This window comes from Pogona vitticeps, chromosome 1 (genome assembly GCF_051106095.1).
Source record: "Pogona vitticeps strain Pit_001003342236 chromosome 1, PviZW2.1, whole genome shotgun sequence".
Taxonomy (NCBI): domain Eukaryota; kingdom Metazoa; phylum Chordata; class Lepidosauria; order Squamata; family Agamidae; genus Pogona; species Pogona vitticeps.
In genome coordinates, this window is record NC_135783.1 from 50,548,339 (window position 1) to 50,570,566 (window position 22,228).

The 22,228-nt window shown below is 42.5% G+C and overlaps 1 protein-coding gene and 1 long non-coding RNA gene across 2 annotated transcripts in view; one reads left to right on the forward strand and one right to left on the reverse strand.

Moving 5' to 3' along the window:
- Positions 1-14,011, forward strand: part of LOC110083928 (microtubule cross-linking factor 3) — a 54,188-nt gene extending 40,177 nt beyond the window's left edge. Inside the window, exon 8 of the mRNA XM_078383082.1 lies at positions 13,436-14,011. The gene's annotated coding sequence lies outside the window, so the exon portion shown is untranslated. The remainder of the gene's footprint in view (positions 1-13,435) is intronic.
- A 496-nt stretch (positions 14,012-14,507) lies between these two features.
- On the reverse strand, positions 14,508-22,215 carry LOC144585859 (uncharacterized). The gene is made up of 2 exons (XR_013540450.1): positions 21,142-22,215; positions 14,508-15,567 (listed from the first exon to the last, which is right to left on the reverse strand). It is a non-coding gene; the product is annotated as an uncharacterized LOC144585859 (long non-coding RNA).
- Positions 22,216-22,228: the final 13 nt, after the last annotated feature.

Consider the following 22,228-nt stretch of genomic DNA (forward strand, 5'->3'; position numbering starts at 1 on the left):
TACTTTTCCTGCTGCCTTCAACCTTTCTAGCCTTATTGTGTTTTCCAGAGAATCTCATCTTCTCATGATGTGCCCAAAGCATGACAGCCTCAGTTTCAAAATTTTGGCCTCCAGTCTTGATTTGCTCTAGGACCCACTTGTTTATCTTTTTGGCCATCCAAGGTATCCAAAAAGCTTTCCTCTAGTACCACAGTGATCAGAAATCAAGAGTGTGAATGTTCTTGGTCTTGGTCTCCAGTGGCATATCTTACACTTGATTTTTTTCTAGTTCCTTAAATGCTGCCCTTCCTAGTCTGAGCCACCTTCTGATTTCTCAGCTGCAGTCTCCATTTGGATTGATGGTGGGCCAAGGTTTAGAAAACCTCTAATTGTTTCAAATCCTTCACTGTCAGTTTTAAAGTTGTATAGTCATGATTTTTTCTTCTTAATGTTCAACTACAGTCCTGCTTTGGCACTTCTTTCACTAAAAGTTGTTTCCAATCATTGTTGCTTTCTGACAGTAAGAAGCATATCTTAAATTAAGCCATCCAGGGACCTTTGGGAGTGGGCGGCATATAAGTTAAACAAACAAACAAACAAATAAATAACTGATGTTTCTTCCACCAGTTTTTGTTCCTCCTTCATCTGAATCTTATATAGCTTTCCATATGATGTGTTCTGTTTACAGATTGAACACATAAAGGGATAAAATGCACCCTTGTCCGACACCTTTGCCTATAAGAAACCATCCTCTCTCTCCATATTCTGTTCTAGTGGCAACATGTTTTTGACAATATAAATTACACATCAGGACAATCAAGTGCTGAGGCACACCCATTTCTTTCAGAACAGCCCATAATTTCTTATTTATTTGTTTTTTTTTGTTTTTTTGTTTGTTTGTTTGTTTGTTTTTTGTTTTGTTTTGTTTTGTTTTATTTCCGCCTATCTGGTCTTATGACCACTCTAGGCGGTGTACAGTCAAAAGCTGCCAAGCACAGACTGATCTTTTGAAAATCTTTTGTGTGCACTAGTAGCCAGCAGATATTTGCAGTATAATCTTGGGTGCCTCTTCCTTTTCAGAATCCTCTTGGATGCTTGCCTAAAAGCTTTCAGTTTCATCTGCTGCCCAGGAGCTGCCTTGAAGAGGGTGGATGCATCTTAGTCTGGTGCCTTAGCTGTGGACATTCTGCCTTGGTTGACCCTGCTAGGAGTCCAAGCTCATAATGGATTCTGGCCTCCTGATGGCATTTCTTTCAGCTTTGCTGACACATTCAAACCCCTTCACCTTGTTAAAGTGTCATCCAAGAAGGAATAAATAAGATACAGCTGTCTGATTATCATCAGACATATGGGACTGGTAAAGTTGCACAGGTAGGATTAAGATTGTGCAGTCGGGTTGGCCCATGGCTTGAGCAGGGGGGGTGCCTTACCCTGTAACAACTCCTGATCTCCATTGGATATTTGCTTGGAAAATGTTGGATGGTCAAATCCCTGCCACATAAACCATATTTCATGCATTTCACCAGCTTTGTGATGTATTTCTTCAATATTATATAAAAAAGTAGATTTTTTAAAAATAATAAATTATAGCCTTCTGCCGAACACTGGCTGAAATCCTGTTGGTTAGCCTAGTAGCAATGAGAGCAGGCCCATTGGATCAGTGTTGAATTGGTGAATCAACTGCTCCATCAGCTGCATTGATTTAATAGGCCTACTTTAGTTGTGACTTACTATGCTAAGGCAAAGGTCCCAGCCAGTCCGTGGCCTAGGCAGGACTGGGCCGCAGACACAGATCTCCTGCCCCATCCCCGTGAGCACTGCCCTTGTGCACAAGGATGCCACACTCCCACACAAGCATGCAACACCCGTGTGCACGGACCCTGCCCCCCCCAATCAGCCTGTGGTTGGGGAAAGGTTGGGGACCACTGTGCTAAGGAACAGGATTCCAGTCATACTGTGTTTTGGAAATTGTTTTTAAGAAAGGAAAAAAATAAATATCAAATTTAAGCATTCTTACATTTCAATGTATTCGCGAAGGCTTTCACGGCCGGGATCTAACAGTTGTTGTGGGGTTTTTTTCGGCCAAGAAACCCGAAAAACCCACAACAACCATTCTTACATTTCCTTCCCCTTTTTTTCAAAATGCTGATGAGATTTTTGTGGTTAAGTGTTCTTTCCTCCTCTCTATCTCTGGTTTGGTACAGATAAAATTTAGTCAATAGGCTTATTAGGAGCATTGATTTTTGAGGTATTAATGCATAATTTGTATTCAATGCTTTTTTAGGATTTTAAAATCCCTCCAATTGAATATAAAAGAGCTGTGCTTACAGAAAATTCACTTATTATCTGATCTTCACATCTATTCTATTTAAGGTAATACTGTGCACATTTTACCTAGTCTCACATATTGTGTCCACTTATTTTTGAGCCTCGAAGTACACACAGTTTCTCTTGCTCTTTCAACTGCAGTTCCTCTGTGATTCCAGAACAGCTCGAAACACTCCTAGTCAGAAGACAAAATGTAGCTATTCTGTCTAGCATCCCTCCCTCCCTTCTGTTCTTCCCTTCTTTCCTTCCTTTGTTCATATTTTGGTGGTAAAAGAAAAGAAAGAAAAGAAAACACTGAAGCATTGCAGGCGAAAGACAGTTATGTCAGGACTCCCTGTAAAATTCCACAAATGAAGCAAAAAAAAAAGCAACTGGAGAAATTCTGGGATTCAGACTCTGAAGAGGAGCAAGGCAGTGGATTTTGAATCCTTGCTTTTATTGTGTGGTTTTATTGGAATTGTCAGTTATGTGCTGTCAATTTGTACTAACTTATGGAGTCCCTAATAAAGCTTTCAAGGAAAGTGAGATACAGTGGTGCCTTGCTTAACGGGCGCCCCATTTAACGAAGAAATCGCATAGCGATTAACTTTTTGCAATCGCAAAAGCGATCGCATTGCGATGTTCCCTATGGGGAAAAATCGCTTTGCGATGATCGGTACCTTGTTTCGCTTACCGATCATCGCAAAGCGTTGATTTTTTAAACAGCTGATCGGCGGTTCAAAAATGGCCGCCGGGTAAAAAAAATGGCTGCCCACTGTTTTCTGGGACGGATTCCTCACTTACTGGGCAGCGAAAATGACCGCCATATGGAGGATTTTCACTTAAAGGTGAGTCTGAAGCCCATAGGAACACATTGAAGGGGTTTCAATGCATTCCTATGGGCTTTTTAATATCGCATAGTGACGAAATCGCTTTGCAGCAATTTTTGCTGCACCGATTATCGTCGCTATGCGAGGCACCACTGTACTTGAGTGACTTTACCAGTTTCACATCCTCAGCAAGTTCCAATGGCTGAGTGGAGATTCAAAGACAGGCATCCTGAGTCCTAGTCCATCACTCCATCCACTGTACCACACAATAGCATATATTACTGACAGTTGTGGTTGGCTGGATAACTCTGTGAATTAAACATCTCACTGTGGAGCGAGAGGCTGGAGTTTGATTCCCCTCACTCTGCCCCCAGGAGAAGAGCCAGCCTGTGTAAGCCTTGAACATGTTGCAAAGTCCTAAAGTGGTCCTAAGAAGAAGGGAATGGTGGACCACCTCTGAGTACGCTATACCTAGAGAACCCTGGAAAATCGAAATTGATGTGATGGCATGTTGTTATATGAGAGGGACAAGTTTAGAAGAGGTAGGTGTATTAGTCTGTGATAGCATATCAGGCAAAAACAAAAAGGGGAGGATAAGAAGACAAAAACCATGTGGCACCTTAGACCAACTGCTATTTTTAATGTGAGTTTTCATGGACAAGTCAGAAGTTTGAGAAGGACAGTGCAGGTAACCAATTAAGATTAAGGACAGACAGAAATTGGAGCAATCTCTCTCCTCATGAGTTGAAATAAGTAAAAGGGGACTCCTGCACTTAAGAGTAAACATGCTGTAGACCAATCTCTCTTTAAATGAACAACTCGCTTATCTTTTGATGATATGAGGGACACTTCTCTCAGGATTGTTTTCATTAGGCTCACAGAAGAAGAGAATATTCTTCTCCTCCCTGTATATCACAGACCGTGTTCTTCTGTCTTTCTCCACAACTGCTACTGGGAAAACTAAGTACACTGTGTGTATTCATAGAGTTATTTTGGCTCCAACACACTTCATTTTCAGAATGGCTTTATGCTCTTATCAGGTATATGCTGCCATCGTGTGGTTCTTTTTGAACATTTTCAGGAAATATTTCTGAGGTGAACAATGCAAAGATGGCAGGTGTCTAACCTTGAAAGGCAAAATATACAGAAGTACGTAGCAGTAAACTGATGTCATGGAAGCTAGTCTATCAGTGGCTCCTAGTCATGCCTCTTACTTCTTCCAGGATCAGAGGTAGTGTGCCTGCTGGAGGACAAGAAAGAAAGAAAGAGGGCTCTTGCTTTCATGCCCTGCTTGTGGACTTCCCATTAGTATCTTGATGGCCTCTCTGAGAAATAGGATGCTGGACTAGGTTGATATACTAGGATGCTACTTGTGCATGTACCAAGAAGCATTTTCAATCTTCAAATAATATAAACCAAGACTAATCCAATGTTGCACACAAAACCAAACCAAACTTGAAACCTGCTTATTATATTTTACAATATTTATGTCATAAGAAATTCTTTTCCACACTTACAAGAGATGATAGCATGGTATGTATGTATGTATGTATGTATGTATGTATGTATGTATGTATGTATGTATGTATGTATGTATGTATGTATGTATGTATTTATTTATTTATTTATTTATTTATTTATTTATTTATTTATTTATTTATTTATTTATTTATTTATTTATACCCCGCCTATCTAGTCATTTCGACCACTCTAGGCGGCTATTAGAGAGTCATTGTAGTGAAACTCCATTTAAGTTAAGGTTTTGCATTTCTACAGATTAAGTAGAAATTATTTTTGTTGTTTACTTGTTAAGTCGTGTCCGACTCTTCGTGACCCCATGGACCAGAGCATGTCAGGCCCTCCTGTCTTCCATTGCCTCCCAGAGTTGAGTCAAATTCATGTTGGTCGCTTTGGTGACACTGTCCAACCATCTCATCCCGTCGTCCCCTTCTCCTCTTGCCTTCACACTTTCCCCAACATCAGGGTATTTTCCAGGGAGTCTTCTCTTCTCATGAGATGGCCAAAGTATTGGAGCCTCAGCTTCAGGATCTGTCCTTCCAGTGAGCATTCAGGGTTGATTTCCTTCAAAATGGATAAGTTTGTTCTCTTTGCAATCCAGGAGACTCTCAAGAGTCTCCTCCAGCACCACAATTCCAAAGCATCAATTCTTCGGCGGTCAGCCTTCTTTATGGTCCTGCTCTCACTTCCATACATAACTACTGGAAAAACCAATTACCCACTTACTTTTTGAGTTGTCCCTTTCCAGAGATTGCCTTTTAGAACAATAACTCCCAGAATTTCCCAGCTGGCATGGTCACATTTCCAAACCTTCCCCATTTATGCTTTAAAAATACTGTATTTCTACTACAGTCTCTTACCAACACTATTTTGGGATCAATTTATCCTCTCTCACCAAAGTGTCTGTCACTTCAATAGTGAAGTTGATCTAGATCAGAGGTTGGAGCCCCCAGCTATGAAGAAATATTCAGGAATTTGAATTTCCATGGGATGGGACATCCAAGATCACCTGGAGTATGGGTGGCTAGCAGGGTTATATGCTCTACCACCTGTGCAACATTGGGCAAGCTGTAAAGAGAAAATAGCAAGTCACTTCGGAATATTTTATAACTAGAAAACCCTGGATGGTCGACATAAGTCTAAATTATCTGGATTGTGGAGTGTTATTATTACTGTCACTGTCAATAGTAAATGCCAGCAGTGAGTGCTGACAGCATTGTAGACAAAATAGTCTTCTGAAGAACAAGAAGTGATCAGAAGGTTCAGGGGAATGCTAAAATCTATAGAAGTACAGAAATTACTCAAAAACAATAGTGAGTAGTTACGATTGACCAGTAGCATGTTGATAGACACACAGGTGACAAAGCAGGTGAATAGAATCCTGGATGATACAGAGACAGTAGGGGCAGATTAGACAATCCTGGGCTGTTGGGAAGTTACATCCATGCTTTCTCATTTTTCTCTTCCTTAGTGCATCTTTGATTCTTTATATTTCAAATTCTTAAGCCACTGTCCACTATGGTACAATGGGGAGCTAGTAGTGAAAGAGCCTTTGGTGTTGTCACATACTTCCTAGAAGGTCTCCACCTGGTGTCTTTATACACATTTACACACTAAGCTATCATTTTCCTCTTCTGGCAGGTAATTAAACTTTAATTTATTGCTTCTATTAATTTACATGGCTGGATTTTACCATATTAATTTTTGATAAAATTGGATGTGTTATTATTTTAGTTATTTTGTTGATTGTCATGGGTTTTTAATATTGCTATAAAGGACATTTCCCCTTCAGGGATTCCTGCCTTGTTGTGGCAAAGGGGCTTGAGTAATTCAGAGAAGCTATGGCTATGCCATGCAGGGACATCCAAGATGGGTGGAGAGTTCTGACTAAACACAATCCACCTGGAGCAGGAACTGGCAAGCCACTCCAGTATCTTTGCCAAGAAAACTACAAAGACAGAAAGAAAAGGCTAAAAGATATGACATTGAAAGATGAACCCCTCAGGTCAGAAGGAGTCCAACACGCTACTGAGGAAGAGTGAAGGATAAGTACAAGTAGCTCCAGAGCTAATGAAGTTGTTGGGCCAAAGTCGAACGTGCTGCGGACGTGCCTGGAAGTGAAAGGAAAGTCTGATGCGGCAAAGAAAAATACTGCATAAGAACCTGGAATGTAAGATCTATGAACCTTGGTAAGCTGGATGTGGTCAAACAGGAGATGGCAAACACTGACATCCCGGGTGTCAGTGAACTAAAATGGATGGGAATGGGCAAATTCAATTCTGATGATTATCATATCTACTATTGTGGGTGAGAATCCCATAGAAGAAATGGATTAGCCCTCATAGTCAACAAAATAGTGGGAAAAGCTGTACTGGGATACAATCTCAAAAATGATAGAATGTTTTCAATACAAATCCAAGGCAGACCTTTCAGCATCACAGTAATCCAAGGTTATGCACCAATCACCGATGCTGAAGAAGCTGAAATTGACCAATTCTATGAAGACTTACAACACCTTCTAGAACTGACACCAAAGAAAGATGTTCTTCTCATTATAGGGGATTGGAATGCTAAAGTAGGGAATCAAGAGATAAAAGGAACAACAGGTAAGTTTGACCTTGGAGTTCAAAATGAAGCAGGGCAAAGGCTAATAGAGTTTTGTCAAGAGAACAAGCTGGTCATCACAAACACTCTTTTCCAACAACACAAGAGGCGATTCTACACATGGACATCACCAGATGGGCAATACTGAAATCAGATTGATTATGTTCTCTGCAGCCAACGATGGAGAAGCTCTAGACCAGGGGTCAGGGAACTTTTTTACCTTTTACCCCCCACAAAAAATTATATATTACCCCCCACAAAAAATTATATATTACCCCCCACAAAAATTTATATATGCCGACATTACCCCATTGATTCGAAAGGAAGGAAATCATACATTATTTGAATTAAACATATTATTGAATCTACACAGGTTGTGTACCGAACTAGCAGGATGCACCAAATTTGATAAAGATGTGCACTATTTTTGTGGGAACACATTGCACTCCAGCCATGGTGTGGTACAGGAAGTAGTAAGGTGTCCAACGTGCCTAGCAAGTTGCATTAAATTTTTGCTAGCTCGCAGAGTATTTAATCACCATCAGTGGCTACCAGAGTGGTGCTAGCAATGACATGCTTGCTAGAGACAGCCAACGCAGAATTGGGGAGGGGGCTTTCTCTGCCACTTTAATCATTATATGTGTGGTGTGCAAAAAGGAACAAACCAGGCTAAAGGCCATGTCACCCACCGTGGTGCCACAGCCCAATATCAAAAGATCAGTGTTTTTTTTTTTTATCATCATCAATGGAAAACTCAGCAGTGGCCAGAGGATTGGAAAAGATCAGTCTACATCCCAATCCCAAAGAAGGGCAGTGCCAAAGAATGCTCCAACTACCGTACAATTGCACTCATTTGACACACTAGCAAGGTTATGCTCAAAATCGTACAAGGTAGGCTTTAGCAGTATGTGGACCAAGAACTCCAAGAAGTACAAGCTGAATTTTGAGGGGGCAGAAGAGCTAGAGACGAAATTGCTAACATGCCCTGGATTATGGAGAAAGCCAGAGAGTTCCAGAAAAACATCTACTTCTGCTTCATTGACTACGCAAAAGAATGGCAGAAAGTGAGGACTTAAAGAACCTTGTAATGAGGGTGAAAGAGGAGAGTGCATAAAATGGTCTGAAGCTCAACATCAAAACAACTAAGATTGTGGCCACTGGTCCCATCACCTCCTGGCAAATAGAAGGGGAAGATATGGAGGCAGTGACAGATTTTATTTTCTTGGGCTCCATTATCGGTGCAGAGGGTGACAGCAGCCACGAAATTAAAAGACGCCTGCTTCTTGGGAGGAAAGTGATGAGAAACCTAGACAGCACCTTAAAAAGCCACCCTTCCCCCCACCTTAATTCAAGCTTTCTCTTTTGCTTGCCTGTTCTTTTTTAATAGTTTTGAGTCAGTCTCTCTCTCTCACACACACACACACACACATACACACATCCATACACATGTCCATCCACCCACCCACCCTCCCTCCCTCCATTTTCTCCATACATTTAAATAAGGTTGATGAAGCCCTCGGTCTCTCTCACCTTCCCTCGCTAATTAATGTGATCCTTTCCCTCCTCCTGCTTGCTTGCAGTCATTTCCAAAGGAAGCATTCAGAAGCCACGGGTTGATTGATTGCCTGGGGCTAATCCACAGCTGTAACCAATCAAGCAGGCTTATCTCCGATCTCTGAAACAACAGAGGATTTACAACTGCCCTGCTGCAACCAAGGAAGTAACAGGGAGAGGTGGCTTACAATTTGAGGTTTGGCTTCAGAGGGTGGGGGTGGGAGGGAGGAGGTAGCACTCTGCTCATCCCCCCCCCGGGATTTTCACTTTTATCCCATTTGGGTTAATTTACCCTGTTCCCTGACCACTGCTCTATACAGTCAGCAAAAACAATACCTGGAGCTGATTGTGGCTCTGATCATCAGCTTCTTATAGCAAAACTCAAGCTTAAACTGAAGAAAGGAGGAAAAACCACTGGGCTACTCAGGTATAATCTAAACCAAATCCCTTATGAATACACAGTGGAAGTGAAGAACAGATTTAAAGAACTCAATTTGGTGGACAAGAGTGCCTGAAGAACTATGGATGGAGGCTCGTAACCTTGTACAGGAGACAGCAACAAAAACCATCCCAAAGAAAAGGAAATGCAAGAAAGCAAAGTGGCTGTCCAACGAGGCCTTAGAAATAGCAGAGAATAGAAGGGAAACAAAATGCAAGGGAGAAAGGGAAAGTTACAGAAAATTGAATACTGAATCCCAAAGAAAAGCAAGCAGAGACAAGAGGGCCTTCTTAAATGAACAATGCAAAGATATAGAGGAAAATAATAGAAAACTGGAGATATTAAAGGAACATTTTGTGCAAAGATGGACATGATAAAGGACAAAAATCGTAGGGACCTAACAGAAGCAGTAGACATCAAGAAGAGATGGCAAGAATACACAGAGGAATTATACCGAAAAGATTTGGATGTCCCGGAAAAGGCAGATAGTGTGGTTGCTGAGCATGAGCCAGAAATCCTGGAGAGTGAAGTCAAGTGAGCCTTAGAAAGCATGGCTAACTATTTAAAATCTTAAAAGATGACAGTGTTAAGGTGGTACACTCAATATGTCAGCAAGTTTGGAAAACTGAGCAGTGGCCAGAGGATTGGAAAAGATAAATCTACATCCCAATCCCAAAGAAGGGCAGTGCCAAAGAATGCTCCAACTACTGTACAATTGCACTCATTTCACACTAATAAGGTTATGCTCAAAATCCTACAAGGTAGGCTTCAGCAGTATGTGGACTGAGATCTCCTGGAAGTACAAGCTGGATTTCAAAGGGGCAGAGGAACCAAATTGCTAACATGCACTGGATTATGGAGAAATCCATAGAGTTCTAGAAAAACATTTACTTCTGCTTCATTGACTATGCAAAAGCCTTTGACTGTGTGGACCACAGCAAACTATGGAACGTTCTTATAGAAATGGGAGTGCCTGACCACCTTATCCATCTCCTGAGAAATCTAAATGTGGAACAGGAAGCAACAGAACTGGATATGAAACAACTGAAAATTGGGAAAGGAGTACGACGAGGCTGTATATTGTCTGCCTGCTTATTTAACTTATATGCAGAATACATCATGTGAAAGGCTGGACTGGAGGAATCCCAAAACGGAATTAAGATTGCTGGAAAAAATATCAACAACCTCAGATATGCAGATGATACCACTCTGATGGCAGAAAGTTAGGAGGGATTAAAGAACAAAACAAAAACAAAAAAAAACAAACTAAGGTCATGGCCATTGGTCCCATCACCTCCTGGCAAATTGAAGGGGAAGATATGGAGGCAGTGACAGATTTTACTTTCTTGGACTCAGATGGTGACAGCAACCACAAAATTAAAAGATGCCTGCTTCTTGGGAGGAAAGTGATGACAAACCTTGACAACATCTTAAAAAGCAGAGACATCACCTTGCCAACAAAAGTCCGAATAGTCAAAGCTATGGTTTTTCCTATAGCGATGTATGGAAGTGAGAGCAGGACCATAAAGAAGGCTGACTGCCGAAGAATTGATGCTTTTGAATTGTGGTGCTGGAGGAGACTCTTGAGAGTCCCCTGGACTGCAAGGAGAACAATCCTACTGTATCTATTCTGAAGGAAATCAACCCTGAGTGCTCACTGGCAGGACAGATCCTGAAGCTGAGGCTCCAATACTTTGGCCATCTCATGAGGAGACTCCCTGGAAAAGACTGTGATGTTGGGAAAGTGTGAAGGCAAGAGGAGAAGGGGACAACAGAGGACGAGATGGATGGGCAGTGTCACCGAAGCTACCAACATGAATTTAACAAAACTGTGGAAGGCAGTGGAAGACAGGAGGGCCTGGCGTGCTCTGGTCCATGGGGTCATGAAGAGTTGGACACGACTTAATGACTAAACAAGAAATAAAGGACATTTTACTACTTGGATAGTATAAATTTAACAAATCATGACTGTATACAATGTGCCATGTGCCTTTGTCCTAGTAGCCACATAAATCCAGAATGGATTAAAGTAACTCCAGATGAAAGAGCAAGGATCATTTTTAAGACACAGTCCCCTGCTTCATGTTTTCCAGGAACTAACTCAGCAAGTGAACACTGCCATCGTGTGGTCACAAATAAATGTTTGCACAAAATATTCCTGAAAAGGAAGAGGAAACAATTTTCTGTTCTTAAAATATAAACGATAAAGGCAGTGTAACAATGAAGAAAGTCAAGCATTCTTGTTTGTATAGCATGCCCTGTATAGAACCCGTATGAAATGCAGCATCCCATTGGTTTGATCTGAAAGCACATCATGTACATCTGGGTGGGTAAAGGACAGTTCTCCAGATATTAGGTAAAGGTTCCCCTTGATATTTTTAGTCCAGTCGTGTCCGACTCTAGGAGGTGGTGCTCATCTCGTTTTCAAGCTGTAGAGCCAGCGCTTGTCTGAAGACAATCTTACGTGGTCACATGGCCAGTGTGACTAAAGAACGCCATTTTACCTTCCCACCGAGGTGACACCTATTTATCTACTCGCATTTACATACTTTCAAACTGCTAGGTTGGAGAAGAGCTGGGACAAAGCGATGGGAGCTCACTCTGTCACGTGGATTCAATCTTACGACTGCTGGTCTTCTGACCCTGCAGCACAGGCTTCTGCAGTTTAGCCCGCAGTGCCACCACGTCCCTTGTTCTCCAGATATTGGCTAACTGTAATTTCCAGCATGCTTCACTACCAGTAATGTTGCTTAGGGCTGATGCGAATTGTAGTCTGACATCTGGAAGGCTTTACTATGCCCACCCCTGCATACATCCTTGCTTGGAATAATTGTGCTGTGTTAAGCAAAGATGCTTCATCAGCACGGATACATTGTTAGTTTATTAATATAACAAAAGGTGCTAATACTGGATCATTTCTCATCTAGTTTGTTTAATGATGTCCACCATAATATGACCAGGACTGAAATTTGCTAAGGAAAAAAACATTCCAGAAGTGAAACGTGATCTTGCTACAAACATAAATGTATTCAATATCTAAAATATATCAAAGTCTTGTTAAATACGTATACCTGCCAGAATCCTGTTGGCAAATGTGGAGCATGACATTTCTGTGGCTGGTGAGCTTTGCACTTGACCTGTTAATCTTTGCCTTGCAGTTACACAAGGATTTCCACATGCACAAAGTGTTAGTGGATTCCGCCTTGCACCAGCAGCAGGATAACACCATTGGGTGTTTTGGGCACAGGCAGGGAGAGGAGCATCAGCATCAGAACTCATAAGCCTTCTTGTTACACAATCCCATGTACATCTCTGATTTGTTCACCAATATACTATATACTTCGTCTTTTGTATACCATCACACATTACTGTAAAAGCAAAGGCCTAACTCCAGCATCAGACTAGTGTTCTACTGATATCATAAGACTTTCCCTTCCCTTCCCACTACAGCCATCTGCACTGCCTGAAAACCTGCTTCAGAATGTTTTTCAGCATCCTTGATCAGATTGTGAAGCTGCATAATGGGCTGCAGAGGACACGGAGGGGGATAGATATTTAACTTTAATTATTGTATTTTACTGTTGTAAGCCGCTTTGTGTCCTTTTCAAGAAGAAAGGCGGGGTAAAAATATTTTTCATTAATTAATTAATTAATTGATTGATTGATTGATTGATTGATTGATTGATTGATTAATTACCCTCCTGCCTTTGCTGATGGCTGCAGTCCCATTGGCAAATTGACAGTTGGATCCTGGGATATGTATTCATGCCAATGTGTTTCTATATATTAAAACCTAGCTTTTGAAAGCAATATGTCTGGGGGCAGATTCCAGAGGTATTTCCAATGTCATTGCCTCTTGTTCTGGGCTCATTTTTAAAAGGTGAGGAAATATAATGTATGGAAACTTGAAAAATGTGCAAGTCTGAATTATGAAAACTATCAATTATCCATTAATTGTGACCTGGGCTGATGGTGCTCTCTGAGGGCCTGCAAAGTACTTCATGAGCAAGGGTGCAAGATATCCCTCAGACCCAGTTTGCAGCCAGTGCCATGGCAACCACTACCTTGGCTGTTCTCAAGCACCATTCCAGGAACTTCACATGAGGGAGAGAGAGAGAGAGAGATGTCATGAGAGGTCATGTAGGATTTGGGATTCCATCGTTATGCTGCTGATATTCATCTTCCATCTTTCTTTCTTTTGCAGCAAATGCCAAAGAATCAGATTTGTTTTCTGTGCCCAAGAATGGACTGGATGTGACCTAATTAACTGGCTTTTTCTGGATAAACTGAATGTTGATCAGCAGTCAAACGAACTTGGTTTGTAACTACCGACAATTCTAGATGGGTTTGCACCCGTTCTGGAATATCATGTTCACACTGTGTGCGAATTATTTAGCCTCACTATCACAAAGAATGTGAGCAAAAGAGAATCTAGCCCCCCAACTTTGGAACGCCCTCCCTATAGAGATCCACCCTGGCTCAAACACTTTTGGCTTTTCGGTGCCAGGAAAAAACCTTTCTGTTTAGCCAGCATTTTAATTAAATAGTATTCTTTAGCTGGCCATATGAGCAGCACGATTTATTAATATTAATGTTTTAATGATTGTTTTTAATATAGGATATTATTATAATATTGCCTATTTTTAATGATTTTCATGTTTTAATATTGTTGTACACCACTCAGAGACCACTGGTAATGAATGGTGTGGCTAAAAAAATCTTGTAAATAAAATAAATGTTACATCTGTAAATAAGCTATTAAATTAGTTTATCTCATGAAGCACATGTGTAAATGTGTCCATCACAAACACTGTTGCTAAGAACAGAAGTATGACATTCCCAGCTAGTTGCTATTTCCGGCCCTCATGAAAGCAGTACACATATGGGGGTAATTTGATGTGGTGGTAACAAAGATACACAGTGCTGTGTCAAGATTAGTATCCCAAAGGAAAAGTCGTAACTTCCCTTTCTGGCAGACAGAACATGAAACTTATTTGGCTGCTGCAGAGATGAAGACTGACATTAAATTATGCTACTTTATTTTAAAAATTATTTTGGCTTACAAGTGGGCTACTACCTCTTTCTTACCTTGTATCAGCCCAGTGTACCTTATATTTGGGGCATGGTGGACAATCTCACCAAATCTGTCAAAGGGAATGAGAAATTATCCAACTGCTTCTCAAAAGGGGGTGGTTCACCACTAGCAGTGGTTGTGTAGCATTTCTTTGTGCATTCTTACGCTAAGACTTTCTATTAGGATTTTTTCTCCATTGCCACTATAACTATTATTATTTATTTTATTTAAAATATTCTTTTTTAACAAAGACAGATTCAGGACTTTTAAAAAGGAAATATATGAACGTGGGGACTCTCTGACTCTATTATCCAAATTATTCCAGGCCTTACAGTTATACGAAACCTGCAATCACAATTTTCCATTTCATTTTACTTTTTAGTCTGAAGAATTACCACTTACAATCTCATTTTTTCCTTTTTTTGAGTCTCTTCCCCAGAGCACACATTTGGTTCAGTGTTGCTTTTTGAAGTCTTGTTAGCAAGGCATAGGAGACACAGAATCTTCTGAACCTGCAAAACCCTAATGGTATGGGGGAACTGCAGGGTCCTGGTTTTAATTTTTACTCCCCATTCCAAGATCTTTATAAATAATATTTACAGTCATGGCCAAAAATATTGGCACCTTGCAATTCTGTCAGAAAACGTGACACTTCTCTCAGAAAATTGTTGCAGTTGCAAATGTTTTGGTACTCACATGTTCATTTCTTTGGTTTGCATTGGAACAACACAAAAAACAGAGAAGAAAAGAAAAATCTGATACAATCCCACAAGAAACCCCAAAATGCACTGACCAAAATTATTGGCACCCTTAATATTTGGTAGCACCCCCTTGGGAAAAAATAACTGAAATCAATAGCTTCCTGTAACCATGAATGAGTTTCTTACACCTCTCTACTGGAATTTTGGACCACTCTTCTTTTGCAAACTGCTCCAGGGCCTTCAGATTTGAAGGATGCCTTCTCCCAAATGCTGTTTTGAGATCTCTCCGAAGGTGTTCTATGGGATTCAGATCTGGACTCATTGCTGGCCACTTCAGAAATCTCTAGCGCTTTGTTTGTAACCATTTCTGAGTGCTTTTTGAAGTGTATTTCAGGTCATTGTCCTGCTGGAAGACCCATGACCTCTGGTGGAGCTTTCTGACACTGGCCACTACCTTGCACCCCAAAATTCTTTGGTAATCATCAGATTTCATGATACTGTTCATACAGTAAAGGGACCCAGTGCCAGAAAGCAGCAAAGCAACCCCAAAACATTTTGAACCTCCTGTTACATACAGCACTGATGTTACCTGTCTGTCATGGGTTTGGAGGGAAAGTTCCATCCTATGGGGAGTGGAAGGCGGGACATCAGGAGGAGGGGCTGTACTGTATATATACGTGAATCCTGTGTGGAGAAGTTTAGAAGCTGGAGGGAAGCTGGAGAAGAGCTGAGAGAAGAAGCTTGAGTGGGAGGCTGTGTGTCAGACAGGGTACTACTGTGTGTCAGTCAGTACCAACCTGATAGGTTCAGGTGTCTGTATGGTTAGCCAGAACTGATAGGTTCAGGGTCTGTGCTTCAAGTTAAGTGTTCTGTGTGAACCAAACTGTGTGTATGTATGATTGAGACTAAGCCACGTTACTGTATCCTATTCACTTGATCATTTTATTTTCCCTGTGTGTTATGTAAATAAACCTTGTTCTTTTATTTGTTTAAAAATCCATCCCTGGTCTGTGTGACTTCTTATAGGGAATGGTTGGTGGCAGCTTAGTGAAACTGTGGCATATCCCAGTAGGTCTGGGTTTGTCACATTGATTGGTGGCAGCGGTGGGATACGACTGGTCCAGTGTCCAGTGGTCCAGCAAAGCCTTGGCAAGTGTGCCCAGAGCAAGGGGGGTCTAGTCAGGGACAATCTGAGGGCGCGTAGGTAATCTTCTAGGCGTACCTCACGGGGAGGTGCGCTAGTGGAAGAACGTGCCAACTGGGGAGACTAGATTAGGGAGCTCTGAGGCAACCTGTTTTGGCGGGAAAAGGCTGAGGCAAAACTGTGTAAAGTAGCAGTGATCTAGCTTGTCTGCTGAGAGGCCTAGCAGAGGGGGGTAGACTCCGGCTGGCAACAGTTGCAAGTTAGTGCTGAAGAACAGCAGCAATCTATAGAAGGCTGGTTCTGAGGCAAAAGAAAGAAAAAAAAAGTGGTCGCTTTATTTTGAGGCTTGACTTTTGAAAGCAGCCTGTTCGGGGGGGGGGGATTATGCCCTTGACTCGAAGCCAAATGGCAGAAATGGGTGAAGTGAAAGACCCCCAGGTAGACCAAGGTTCTGAGGATGAATTTGGCTCAGTGCAGGGTGACAGCACGGGAGAACAGAACCCAGAACTCAGGAAAATGCTCATAGCCCAACAGCATGAACTGAGGATGAGGCAATTTGAAATGGAGGAAAGATTAGAGAGAGAAAAATGGAGGAAAGGGAAAGAGAGAAACAAAGGCAATTTGAAATAGAGAAATTTGAAAAAGAAGAAAGATTAGAGAGACAGAGAATGGAAATGGAGAGGGAGAGAGAGAAAATTGCTCTGGAAAAAGAAAGAATGGCCTTTGAGTTACGAAAATTGGAACTGATGAACCAGAATAATAATAACAATAGGGATTCTGAGGGAGGCCAATTGTCTAAAGCTGACCTGAAGAAATTCCCTGTGTACCACAAGGGAGATTGCCCTGAGGTGTTCTTTTCCTTAGTGGAAAGAGCGTTTGTGGACTTCTCAGTAAGGGAAACTGAGAAGATGACCATTATGCGGTCTTTAATCAGTGGCAGCCTGGCAGAAGTCTATGCAGAGATGCCAGAGGAACTGATGAAAGATTTTGCAGAGTTTAAAAAACTGGTGTTTGCAAGACATGGGATAAATGCGGAACAGCTGAGGCAAAGATTCAGGTCCCTCACAAAGAAACCAGAGCAGACTTTTACCCAAGTGGGGGCCCAATTGGTGAGGCTGCTAGAGAAATGGCTATCCCAGGAGGGGACAGAGACCTACCAGCAGCTCAAAGACCTGATAGCGCTGGAACAGTTCTATTCAGTCCTGCATGGGGAACTGAAGTTCCAGGTGAGGGAAAGGAAACCGAAATCTGTGGCAGAAGCAGCCGAGATCGCAGATTTTATTTCCCAAATAAGAAAGCCCTTGGGTGAGGGGAAATCGATGGGGAAACCTAAAGAAACCTACAGCAAGTACTCTCAGGGACCAGGGAAAAACCAGCAAGGGGGAGGGGCCCATGGTGAAGGGAAGCCCTCAGACATGAAACCAAGACCTCAGATTTTGGAGGGAAAACCAAAACAAGATGAGAAAGACTCAAAATATAACAGAAAATGTTATTTCTGTCAGGGAAAGGGCCATCTAATCTCAGAGTGTGAGAAATTAAAGCAGCTAAAAGGAAATGTGCCTCATGATTCGAGTGGAACCAAGCCAAAAGCTGTGTTCTGTGTCCAGAAAGAGCAAAGCTCCTTGTCACTGAGGGAGCCTGTTGCCATGGCTACTCAATCTGGAACAGTTACATCTGCTGATCAGGCTGAGGAAAATGGTCCTCTTGTGGAGGTCAGGCGCTGCTTACTTGTGAGAACAGATTCTCAGTTGTTTGAAACAGCAGGGGTGGACGTAGGAATACTTGACCATCAGTATCGGGGGTTAAGGGATACTTGTTCCCAGGTGACCCTGTGCCATCCAGATATTATTCCTAGGGAGTATATAATCCCGAATGAGAGCATAAAGGTGGCAGGGATTGAGGGACAGGTGATTTCGCTGCCAGTAGCTGAGGTACCTATGAACTTTCAAGGCTGGAGGGGAGTTTGGCGGCTAGCGATTTCATCGACTCTGCCAGCAGCCGTGCTCGTGGGAAATGACCTGGCTGAACATGTGAAACGGGTGCTAGTGATTACACGCTCACAAGCCACCACGGGGACAGTTCAGGGGGGTAATGATGAGCCAGAGACGGAAGCAGAGGGGAGTTCAGAAGCGGTGGTGGAAACAGAATAATATCTGGATGGCACAGGGTCACCTGGGAACAAGTGTCCCGCAGCCCCCGATACTGACGGTCAAGTATTCCTACATCCACCCCTGCTGTCTCAAACAACTGGGAATCTGTCCTCACCAACAGGCAGCGCCTGACTTCTACAAGAGGACCATTTTCCTCAGCCTGATCAGCAGATGTAGCTGTTCCAGATTGAGTCGCCATGGCAACAGGCTCCCTCAGTGACAATGAGCCTTGCTCTTTCTGGACACAGAACACAGCTTTTGGCTTGGTTCCACTAGAATCCTGAGGCACCATTCCTTTTAGCTGCTTTAATTTCTCACACTCTGAGATTAGATGGCCCTTTCCCTGACAGAAATAACATTTTCTGGTGTATTTTGATTCTCTCTCATCTTGTTTTGGTTTTCCCTCCAAAATCTGAGGTCTTGGTTTCATGTCTGAGGGCTTCCCTTCACCATGGGCCCCTCCCCCTTGCTGGCTTTTCCCTGGTCCCTGAGAGTACTTGCTGTAGGTTTCTTTGGGTGTACCTATAGATTTCCCCTCACCCAAGGGCTTTCTTATTTGCGAAATAAAATCTGCGATCTCGGCTGCTTCTACCACAGATTTTGGTTTCCTTTCCCTCACCTGGAATTTCAATTCCCCATGCAGGACTGAATAGAACTGTTCCAGTGCTATCAAATCTTTAAGCTGCTGAAAGGTCTCTGTCCCCTCCTGAGATAGCCATTTCTCAAGCAGCCTCACCAATTGGGCCCCCACTTGGGTAAAAGTCTGCTCTGGCTTCTTGGTGATTGACCTAAATCTTTGCCTCAGCTGTTCCGCATTTATCCCATGTCTTGCAAACACCAGTTTTTTAAACTTTGCAAAATCTTTCATCAGTTCCTCAGGCATCTCGGCATAGACCTCAGCCAGGCTACCACTGATTAAAGATCGCATGATGGTCATCTTCTCAGTTTCCCTCACTGAGAAGTCCACAAACGCTCTTTCCACTAGGGAAAAGAACACCTCAGGACAATCTCCCTTGTGGTACACAGGGAATTTCTTCAGGTCAGCTTTAGACAATTGGCCTCCCTCAGAATCCCTATTGTTATTATTGTTCTGGTTCATCAGTTCCAGTTTTCTTAATTCAAACGCCATCCTTTCTTTTTCCAGAGCAATTTTCTCTCTCTCTCTCTCTAGTTCAAATTGCCGTTGTTTCTCCCTTTCCTCCATTCTTTCTCTCTCTAACCTTTCCTCCATTTCCCTCACCCTCAGTTCATGCTGTTGGGCTAGGAGCAATTTTCTGAGTTCTGGGTTCTGCTCTCCTGTGCTGTCACCCTGCACTGAGCCAAATTCATCCTCAGAACCTTGGTCAACCTGGGGGTCTTTCACTTCACCCATTTCTGCCACTTGGCTTCGAGTCAGGGGCATAATCCCCCCTCAGAACAGGCTGCTTTAAAAAGTCAAGCCTCAAAATAAAACGACCACTTTTTTTTTTCTCTTTTGCCTCAGAACCAGCTTTCTATAGATTGCTGCTGTTCTTCAGCACTTAACTTGCAACAGTAGCGAGTTTGAGTCTACCCCCCTCTGCTGGGCCTCTCAGCAGGCAGGCTAGATCACTGCTGTTTCACAGTTTTGCCTCAGCTTTTTTCCCGCCAAAAACAGGCTGCCTCAGAGCACCCTAATCTAGTCTCCCCAGTTGGCACGTTCTTCCACTAGCGCACCTCCCCGTGAGGTACACCTAGAAGATTACCTACGCGCCTCAGATTGTCCCTGACTAGACCCCCCTTGCTCTGGGCACACTTGCCAAGGCTTTGCTGGACCGCTGGACAACTGGACCAGTCGTATCCCACACGCTGGACACCAATCAATGTGACAAACCCAGACCTACTGGGATCTGCCACACGTTAACTAAGCTGCCACCAACCATTCCCTGTAAGAAGTCACACAGACCAGGGATGGATTTTCAAACAAATAAAAGAATAAGGTTTATTTAAAACAACACACAGGAAAAATAAAATGATCAGGTGAATAAGATATAGTAACGTGGCTTAGTCTCATTCATACATGCATACAGTTTGGTTCACACAGAACCCTTAACTTGAAGCACAGACCCTGAACCTATCAGTTCTGGCTAACCAACAGACACCTGAACCTATCAGGTTGGTACTCTGACACACAGTAGTACCCTGTCTGACACACAGACTCCCACACCAGCTTCTTCTTCCCAGCTGCTGCTTCTTCACATCCCAGCGTCTGCTCAACTTCACCACACAGGCTTCACCTATATATACAGTACAGCCCCTCCTCCTGATGTCCCGCCTTCCACTCCCCATAGGATGGAACTTTCCCTCCAAACCCATGACAGACAGGTAACATCAGTGCTGTATGTAACAGTTCCATCCTATGGGGAGTGGAAGGCGAGACATCAGGAGGAGGGGCTGTACTGTATATATACGTGAATCCTGTGTGGAGAAGTTTAGAAGCTGGAGGGAAGCTGGAGAAGAGCTGAGAGAAGAAGCTTGAGTGGGAGGCTGTGTGTCAGACAGGGTACTACTGTGTGTCAGTCAGTACCAACCTGATAGGTTCAGGTGTCTGTATGGTTAGCCAGAACTGATAGGTTCAGGGTCTGTGCTTCAAGTTAAGTGTTCTGTGTGAACCAAACTGTGTGTATGTATGATTGAGACTAAGCCACGTTACTGTATCCTATTCACTTGATCATTTTATTTTCCCTGTGTGTTATGTAAATAAACCTTGTTCTTTTATTTGTTTAAAAATCCATCCCTGGTCTGTGTGACTTCTTATAGGGAATGGTTGGTGGCAGCTTAGTGAAACTGTGGCATATCCCAGTAGGTCTGGGTTTGTCACACCTCCACCATGTTTGACTGTAGGGACTGTGTTCTTTTCTTTTGAATGCTTCATTTCTTTTTCTGTAAACAGTGCCATGATGTCCTTGACCAAAAAGCTCTGCTTCTGTCTCATCTGCCCACAGTGCGTTCTCCCAGGATTGTGGTTTTGTCACGTAGGTTTTGGCATACTCCAGTCTTGATTTTTTTATGCCTTTGTGTCAGCAGTGGTGTCCTTCTGGGTCTCCTACCATAGTGTCCTTTTTCATTCAGATGGTGATGGATAGTGCAAGCTGGCACTGTTGTACCCTGTCTCTGCAGATCAGCTTGAATTTGTTTGGAAGTTAATCTGGGTTCTGTATCCACTATTCAAACAACCCTTCGTTGTAATTTTTCAGTAATTTTGCTCTTCCATCCATGTCCAGGGAGGTTAGCTACAGTGCCATGGGCTGTAAACCTCTGGGTAATATTGTGCACAGTGGACACAGGAACATTAAGATCTCTGGAGATGGACTTGTAGCCTTGAGATAGTCAATGATTTTCCACAATTTTTAATCTCGAATTCACAGACAACTCTTTACATTTACTTCTTTTCTCCATGCTCACTCAGTGTCACACACAACACAAGGACTGAGTCAACTTTTCTCCATCTTAACTGGCAAATGGCAAGTGTGATTACTATACTGCCCACACCTCTTACTTGTAACAGGTGTGTCTAAATACAAATTAAAGAAGCATCACATGCTTGAAAAGCAATTATTTCTTACAATTTAGACAGGGTGCCAATAATTTTGACCAGTGCATTTTGGGGTTTCTGTGTGGGATTGTACCAGATTTTACTTTTCTTCTCTGTTTTTTTTGTGTTGTTCCAATGCAAACCAAAGAAATGAACATGTGAGTACCAAAGCATCTGCAATTGCAACAGTTTTCTGACAGAACTGTCGCATTTTCTGACAGAACTGCAAGCGTGCCAATATTTTTGGCCATGACTGTATCCTGTTAAAGTAAGTTCAGAATGAAGGTAGCTTTCATCAGTGACAGTCACTGGAAGGAGATGCAGGTTGAAGAGCCGATACCATTATCAAGGCTGCTTACCCCCGAGCAGTAAATA